This window comes from Monodon monoceros, unplaced genomic scaffold (assembly GCF_005190385.1).
Source record: "Monodon monoceros isolate NGI ecotype Baffin Bay Population unplaced genomic scaffold, NGI_Narwhal_1 Super_Scaffold_12, whole genome shotgun sequence".
NCBI classification, from domain to species: domain Eukaryota; kingdom Metazoa; phylum Chordata; class Mammalia; order Artiodactyla; family Monodontidae; genus Monodon; species Monodon monoceros.
In genome coordinates, this window is record NW_021703768.1 from 155,177,975 (window position 1) to 155,185,857 (window position 7,883).

General features: G+C 46.4%; 1 protein-coding gene across 3 annotated transcripts in view; it reads right to left on the reverse strand.

Moving 5' to 3' along the window:
* PGBD2 (piggyBac transposable element derived 2) overlaps positions 1 to 6,852 on the reverse strand; it is a 59,981-nt gene extending 53,129 nt beyond the window's left edge. For 2 of the 3 annotated variants that reach the window (XM_029218917.1, XM_029218916.1), the window contains exon 1: positions 6,643 to 6,797. The gene's annotated coding sequence lies outside the window, so the exon portion shown is untranslated. Of the gene's footprint in view, positions 1 to 6,642 lie in introns of all 3 variants that reach the window. The other variant, XM_029218914.1, reaches the window with a different exon arrangement.
* Positions 6,853 to 7,883: the final 1,031 nt, after the last annotated feature.

The following is a 7,883-nucleotide window of genomic DNA, read 5'->3' on the forward strand; positions in this document are numbered from 1 at the left end:
AACATACCAAAGACCTAAATGTAAGAGGTAAAAGTATAAAACGCTTAGAAAAAAACATAGGAGAAAAGATTCATGACATTGGATTTGGCAATGATTTCTTGAATATGACACCAAAAGCAGAGACAACAAAAGCTAATACAGACAAATGGGACTACATCAAACTTAAAACTTCATCAAAGGACATAATCAACAAAGTAGAGGCGCAATACATGGAATGGGAGAAAATATTTGCAAATTACATCTTACAAGGAGTTAATATCTAGAATATATAAAGAACTCCTATATCTTAGTAACAACAAAAAAAGTAACCCAACTAAAAAGTGGACAAAAAACATGAACAGTCATTTCTCTAAAGATATACAAATGGCCAATAAGCACACAAAAAGATGCTCAACATCACTAATCACTAGGGAAATGCAAACCAATAGCATAATGATTTATCACCTCATACCCATTAGGATGACCACTATCAAAAAAAAAAAAAAAAAAACAGAAAATAACAAATGTTGGTAAGGATGTGGAGAAATTGGAACCCTTGTGCACTGTTAATGTGAACATAAAATGGTGCAGCCACTATGTAAAACAGTACGATGGTACCTCAAAAAATTAAAAACAGAACTACCATATGATCCAGCAATACCACTTCTGAGCATTTAACCAAAAGAATTGAAAGCAGGGTCTCAAAGAGACACCCAGGTTCATAGCAGCACTATTCACAATAGCCAAGAGGTGAGAGCAACTCCCATGTCCACCTACAGATGAATGGATAAAGAAGATGTGGTCTACACATAGAACCTACAATAGGTAGATCTACAAAAGAACCTTATTCAGCCTTAAAAGGAAATCTTATCACATGTTACAACATGGATGAAACGAGAACATTATGCTAAGTGAAATAAACCACTCACAAAAAGACAAATACTGTATGATTCCACTTACATGAGGTATCTAAAGTATTTAAATTCATAGAAACAGAAAGTAGGATGGTGGTTACCAGGAGTGGGTGGAGGGGAAAAAGGGAAGTTGATGTTTAATGGGTATAGTCTCAGTTTTGTTAGATAAAAATGTCCTGGAGATTAGTTGCACAACAATGTGAATATACTTAACACTACTGAAATGTACACTTAAAAGTGGTTAAGATGGTAAATTTTATTTCATGTGTTTTTTACAATTAAAAATAACAAAATGTAAAGCAAGCATTATCAGAGAAAATGAGGGTAACTTCACAGGGAAAAAAGGTGGGACTCATCAGAAAGATATAATAATTTTAAACTTTATGCATCTAACAATATAACTTCAAAATACAGTAAAAAGTAATAGAATTATAGAAATTGACAAATCTATTGTAACAGTAAGAGATTTCAACACACCTCTTCCAGTAACTGATGGTCAAGCAGACAAAATTACTGAGACTTGAACAACAGAACTGACATGTTTGACCTATCCCACTTAAATGGAGACAGGGAATGACATTAGCAAGGTGGTGGAATAGGAATGCATCTCCCTAAACAAACAATGATTTGGAAGGCAACTACAGACAAAAGTGCCTTTGTGAAAGCCTTGGGATCCAGATAGGAGGCTGCAAAACCCCAGTGAACCCCAAGGCCAAGGATAGCTGCTCTAAAAAGACAGGCCCACATCCTGGTAGCAAGCTCACATGGTTCTGCCAGCAAACTGAAAGCAGCCCCAACTCCCTACAGACAGCTCCAGACCTGCCTGGTCACGGTCCTGTAACCATCTGACAAGGGACCCAGGAGGAATCATGCATCCGTACCCCTAGTAACAGGCCTACCATCCTTGGACCAGACTACAGATTCTGAAGCAGCCCTGTGACCTGGCTCTAGCCCTGCTCCCAGTCCTGCTCACCCAGGGATCCAGTAACACCCATCTGTGCCCCTGGCAGCAGGCCTGCCAACTTTAGTGCCAGCTGTGGGTCCTGAAGTGGCATTGAGACTTGGTTTCAGCACTGCTCCAGCGTGGTCCTAGAATAAGTCCTGCCCACCTGGGGATCTGGCAGGAAACCAACCAACCAGCAAAAAGCATTTAACCATAAAGAAAATGATTGATAAATTCTACTACATTTAAATTAAGAACTTTTCAGCCCATCAGAATAAACTCAAAAATGGGAGAAGTTATCTGCAACAAATATAAGGGATTAGCATCTAGGAGGTAAGAATAATCTATGATATATAAAGAGATCCCAGACACAATTAAGAAAAACACAAATATCACAACAGGAAAATGGGCAAAATGGTATCAGGAGGCACTTCTCAAAGGAAATACAAAAAGAAGACAGACATGAAAAGATGCTCAATCTCATTACTGTTCAGGAAATGAAATTAAAACCACAATCAGATATCATTTCACAGACACCAAGTTGGCAAAAATTTTAAAGGCAGAGATTATCAAGTATTGAGAAGGACAATGAGTAATGCAAGAGGCCACATACTGCTGAAAGGAGTGTAAACAGTATGCTAGTATCTACTAAAGTTGAAGATGCACAAACCCACGCACCCAGCAGTCAACCCCAGGTATTTACCCTAGAGCAGGGGTTCTCAGCCTCGACACTCGCATTAGGAGTCGGACAATTCTTTGGTGCGTGGGAGAGGAGGAGATGGGAAGGCTGTCCTGTGCATTGTAGTATGTTTAGCAGTGTGCCTGGCCTCTACCCACTAGAGACAAGGAGCACACCACCTCCCAGTTATAACAACCAAAAGTGTTTCCCTTTCTTCCCTTACCCCTATCTCACCTCACCTCCCTCACCCCTGTTTGAGAACTACTTCATCTGTGCACCAGGAGACCAGGACAAGAATGTCCACTGCAGCACTGTTTATTTAGAGTAACAAAAACTAGAGACAGACCAAACGGCCATCAACAGAATGGATGCAGTGCAATACCACAGAAAAAGTGAGTGAAGAACTTTAGCCACACACACGACTGAATGGATCTCAAATAAAAGACAATAAGCAAAAAAAAAAGAAAACTTGCTACATGGTTTCATTTTATAAGGATCAAAAAGTTAAACAAAACTAAAATATTATCTGGAGACACATACACATTGTGAAACTATAAAGAAAAGCAAGGAAATGATTAAGAGGAACTTCAGAATAGTAGTTACCTCTGAAGAGAAAAGATGCAATTGGGGCAGACATACAGGGAATTGCTAAGATTTTGACAAGGTTCTATTTCTTAAACTGAGTGGAGCGTTCAAAGTTCTTTCATGACTCTTTAAACTGTTCCTATGCATCTTATATGTTTTTGAATGCATATTTTGCACAGTTATACATGCACTCACAAAGGCACAGGGACATTCCCACACACCTGAGCAAATATGATCAAATTGACCCATTCAATGTCCTTTGAGAAGACCACTGTCTGCAGTGACATGGAAGTGGCAGGCAGAAGGCATTCATCTCTGGTGCTCCAGAGCACATATATCTTTTGCAGTTAGAGGAAGAAAATTAGAATACAGTCATCTCCGCACTCAACAGTCTGTGTCTCTCATGAAGAATCTCCTTATAGAATCCTCATAAAATCATTTACCTAAATTTTCTCAAAGCCCAGCTAGTCTGCATCCCAGCTTGTCAACCCAGTGCCTCTGATCACCCATGTCCTCCTCTGGTCCACTTGACAGTGCACTTAACTTCCTCTACAGCTTGTGAGAAGAGCTCACTGCCCAACCAGACCACAAGCTCCAGGCACCAAGGAAGTGAGTCCCCACAGGCATTCAATGAATCTGTGTATGTAACCACAACCTCTACAGGGCTCCTGCCTCCCTTCTCTTCTGACCCTCCTTGGCACTCACACAGGCTGGTTGCAGATGCCAGGTGTCTGAGGTATGGGAGAAAGACTTTGGTCCTGCAACTCCCCAACCTCCCATTCACACGTATGCAGTCTGGTAAGAATGTGGACTATGGAGCCAACAGGGGTGAGCTGTGTGACTGTGGGCAAATCACTTACCTTCTCTATGCCCTCATCTCCTCACCCACAAAATGGGATCTGCATGGTATCAACCCTTGTAGGGTTGAGGATGAGAGTCAATGCCTGTGAAGCACACACAACAGGCCTGGCTCTACAAGTGGTAGCTATCTTTTCAGATCCACAACCCTTCACCTACAATTCTCAAAAGTCAAAAATGTTGTGAAAACTGAACATTATTTCAAAATTTGGGCAACAAACTGCCTGGCAGCAAAACCTGAAAATATCTGAGGCTCTTTATAATACCTATTTCTATTACTTACTATAGATATTGATAGATATTGCTACAGAAATCCTATGTTTGATTAAGGAGTGCTTCAGTGTGACTTTGATAAAATTCAAACATTCTGACTTTTCCCCATGTCTGGTTGGGTTTGGGTCAGAGAGTATGACCTGTGTTACCATTTCACAGTCACACCACTCTCAGCAGCTCATCTCATCACCTTTTCCTCTGCTGTACCCCAGGCTGACCCTTATCCACTCACCAACATTCAGTGACAGCCCCCAACCAGTCATTCCCACGCCAGCCCATCCTCATAGCCTAGGGAGAACTTCCCGAGGTCACAATCCCATGAGCCCTGGAAACAGGTCAAGGCCCCTAACAGCTGGGTCCCCAGCCTTCTCCCACCTAGGCTCAGGGCCAACTCACGTCCTGCAACCTCCTTCTCCAAGTTGAGGCTTCCTCTATCACAGATTTCACCTCAATTACAACACATGACCCCACCACATGCCCTCTGATGGCAGGGCGGGTGCAGAATTTATTCATCTCTGTATCCCCAGAAGCCAACAAAGCTCCTAGCATGCAACAGGCACCCAATAAATACTTGCTGAACTGAACAACTTGTGCTGCTAAGAAAACGGCCATACTGCAGGGCATCCTCCTCATCCTGTAGCAGGCCTTCATCTTCATCTTCACTTTCTGGCTTTAAGACAGCTATTTAAAAAAGTACTAGGAACCCTTAATATTTGATTGCCCCTAACCAAAATGCATTCTCTAAGATTCTCTGAAACTCTGCATAGGAAATGTCTATCAGTGGAGACCCAATTAATACAGTGGACTAGAAGTGGGTGACTTGGAGCTGTGTTTTGCGCATATTGGGATGGAAATGCTTTTTTTTTTTTTTTTGCAGTACGCGGGCCTCTCACTGTTGTGGCCTCTCCTGTTGCGGAGCACAGGCTCTGGACGCGAAGGCTCAGCAGCCATGGCTCACGGGCCCAGCCACTCGGCGGTATGTGGGATCTTCCCGGACCGGGGCACGAACCCGTGTCCCCTGCATCAGCAGGCGGACTCTCAACCACTGCGCCACTAGGGAAGCCCCTGGAAATGCTTTTGAGATAACCCAGAAAAGTAGCGATAGGCCACAATCCCTGTGGGTCGGAGACCGAGAAATGGCCTGGGCTGAAGTGATAAACAAGTGAGTTTTCTGAGGATTTATGGAATGCTCAAAGCCACAAGAATCCTTGAAGCCACAAGAGATCATGCAAGGGAGGAAGCCCACACTGAAAGAGAAGCTGGCCAAGGAAGGCATCTACAGAGATCTGAGGGAGGAGGTTGACTTGAGAGGTAGGAGGAGAACTAGGAGAGGCTGAGCAGCCAAGGGCCAGATGGGTCAAGGGACAGAGGTGACCACCTATGCCAAAGATGCCGGAAGGCTCAGCTGGACGTTCTCAACTGGCCCTGTTATCCAAGAAGAAAGCCTCTTTGATTTGAGATCTGGTGGTCCCAAGGGCCACTCTGAAGGATCTTGGGGGTAAGGGGGCTTCTACTGTTTAAAATATAAATTTTTCCAATGAGACACGACAAGTAAATGCATCTAAATACTGACTTGGATCCTATACCACAAAAAGGAAATGGACAAGAAGAGCAAAAAAAATCTGAATAAGGCCTGTAGATGTTAGGTGTCCTGGTTTTGCTAATTGTTCTGTTAAATAAGATGTTAACATTTGGGGAACCTAGGTGATTAGAATGTGGGAATTCTTTGTACTAGTTTTAAAACTTTTTTCAAATTCTTAAGTTACTTCAAAGAAAATTTTTTTGAATAAGACATTTTATAAACGTAAATGCCTCAAAGCTACTAAGCCAGGTGTACCACAGCTCAGGAATGGCCTTTGTGAAACGGAGTCCTCCTCCTTCTTCTCCTACCCATCTCAATACCAAACAAAAAGGGGGGAAAAGGGGAAAACAAAGACCCTATACAACGTCGGCGATCCCAGAAGCAGGCAGAAACTATGAATGCCAGAAATGCCCCTGCACCCAGCGCGCCCCGCACGGAGTAGCCCCTCCCCCTAAGGGGCGTGGCGTGGGAGCCGCACCCCACCCACCCCGCCCACAGATGTCCGCCCACGCCGCCCCAATCTGCCCCGCGTCAGCCTGACCCAGCCCCAGCTCCGCCCACAGTCCGTCCGGCCTCCAGCCCGGGCCCGCCCCCGATTCCTACCAAGGGTCCCAGCCACTCCTCCCTTAGTACATCCTGCGTTTAGCAGGCCCCGGTCCCGCCCACAGCCCGGCCTCGCCCAAAGTCTCCCGCCCCCAAGCCCGCTCCGCCCCAGCTGAGTCCTCCCCGGTCCCAGCCCAGCCTCCCCGTCCCGCAGCGAGAGCGCCCCCGTGCGGCCCTCTGAGTTCCTCGACCGGAGGTCCATTGTCCCTGTCCCGGTCCCACCTACCCGTAGTCCGCCCGCGGCAGCGAAGGCCAACGCCTCGGGCACCGTTGAGAAAACGCAACGCCAGGGCGCGCCGCTCCCACAACCAAGAGGGGCCCAGTAGGCGGTGCAAGCGGGACGACGCCTACCTGCGCCGAACGGACCGGAGCCTCGTGGGTTCGCGCTAGATACCACCGGTAGCGCAGGACCCAGAGCGCCGCTGCCCCGCCGGCGTCGGGCGTCGCGGCCGCGCAACGTCCGGCACGAGAGCGCTCGGTTCCCCTCGGCCCGCCTTCTGCTCTCCGCCCAGGACACGCCCCTGCCCAGGACACGCCCCCGATTCGAGCGACCATCGAGACATTGGGGCCTCCGCGGCGCCTAGAGGGGACGCAGAAGTGCCTCTGAGGCAGGGCCCAAGACGGCAGAAATATCTTCCGCCCCTATTGCAGCCCCTTCTCGTTCTGTCTCCTTACATGCTAGCCTAGGCACTTTCCTCGCTATTACTCAGGAGGGCACGAAGTCTTTTTTTCTTTCTAGGTCGGTGGTTCTCCAATGTAGTTCCAGACCAATGGCAGCTTCACTTGGGAACTTGATAGAAATGCAAATCCTGGGGCCCCACCGCAGACCTACCGAATCAGAAACTCCGAGGCCAGGCCCAACAATCTGCGTTACTGGACCAACCTCACACCCTGGACTTTTGGTCTGGATAATTCTTTGTTGTGGGGCCCTGTCCCATGTATTGCAGGTAGGATCACCTGATAAAATATAGGGCGCCAAGTTAAATGTGAATTTCAGATAAAAATATACTCTAAAATTAATCTTGGAGTTATGTATTTCATCTGGCGACCCTACCGACAGGTATTTTTATTTGCTAAATCTGGCAGCCGTGATTTTAGGATTTTGAGCATCCCTCGCCTCTACCCACCAGGTGCCAGTAGCACACCACACCCCTGCTCCACGAGTTACAACAACTAAAATTGTCTGCAGACAAGGTACCTTGCGCGCCGCGCGGTGGGGGGCGGGGGGGCGGAGAAATCGGGGCGGGGGAATCCCCCTTCCAGCCTGGACCACTGCTGTCGCCTCTCCATACACACACTTTGAGGCTCTGCTGCATAAAGTATATAGGAAGTGACTTTACAGAAAAGGGTGCCTTGGCCTCCAAGGGTTTTTCTAAACACAAAAATCCCTGGGACCAAACTGTGCTAAACATTCAAGAAGAGGGGCAAGTAGTGAAGGTTTTGTATTTTCTTCTCCACCCTGGCACT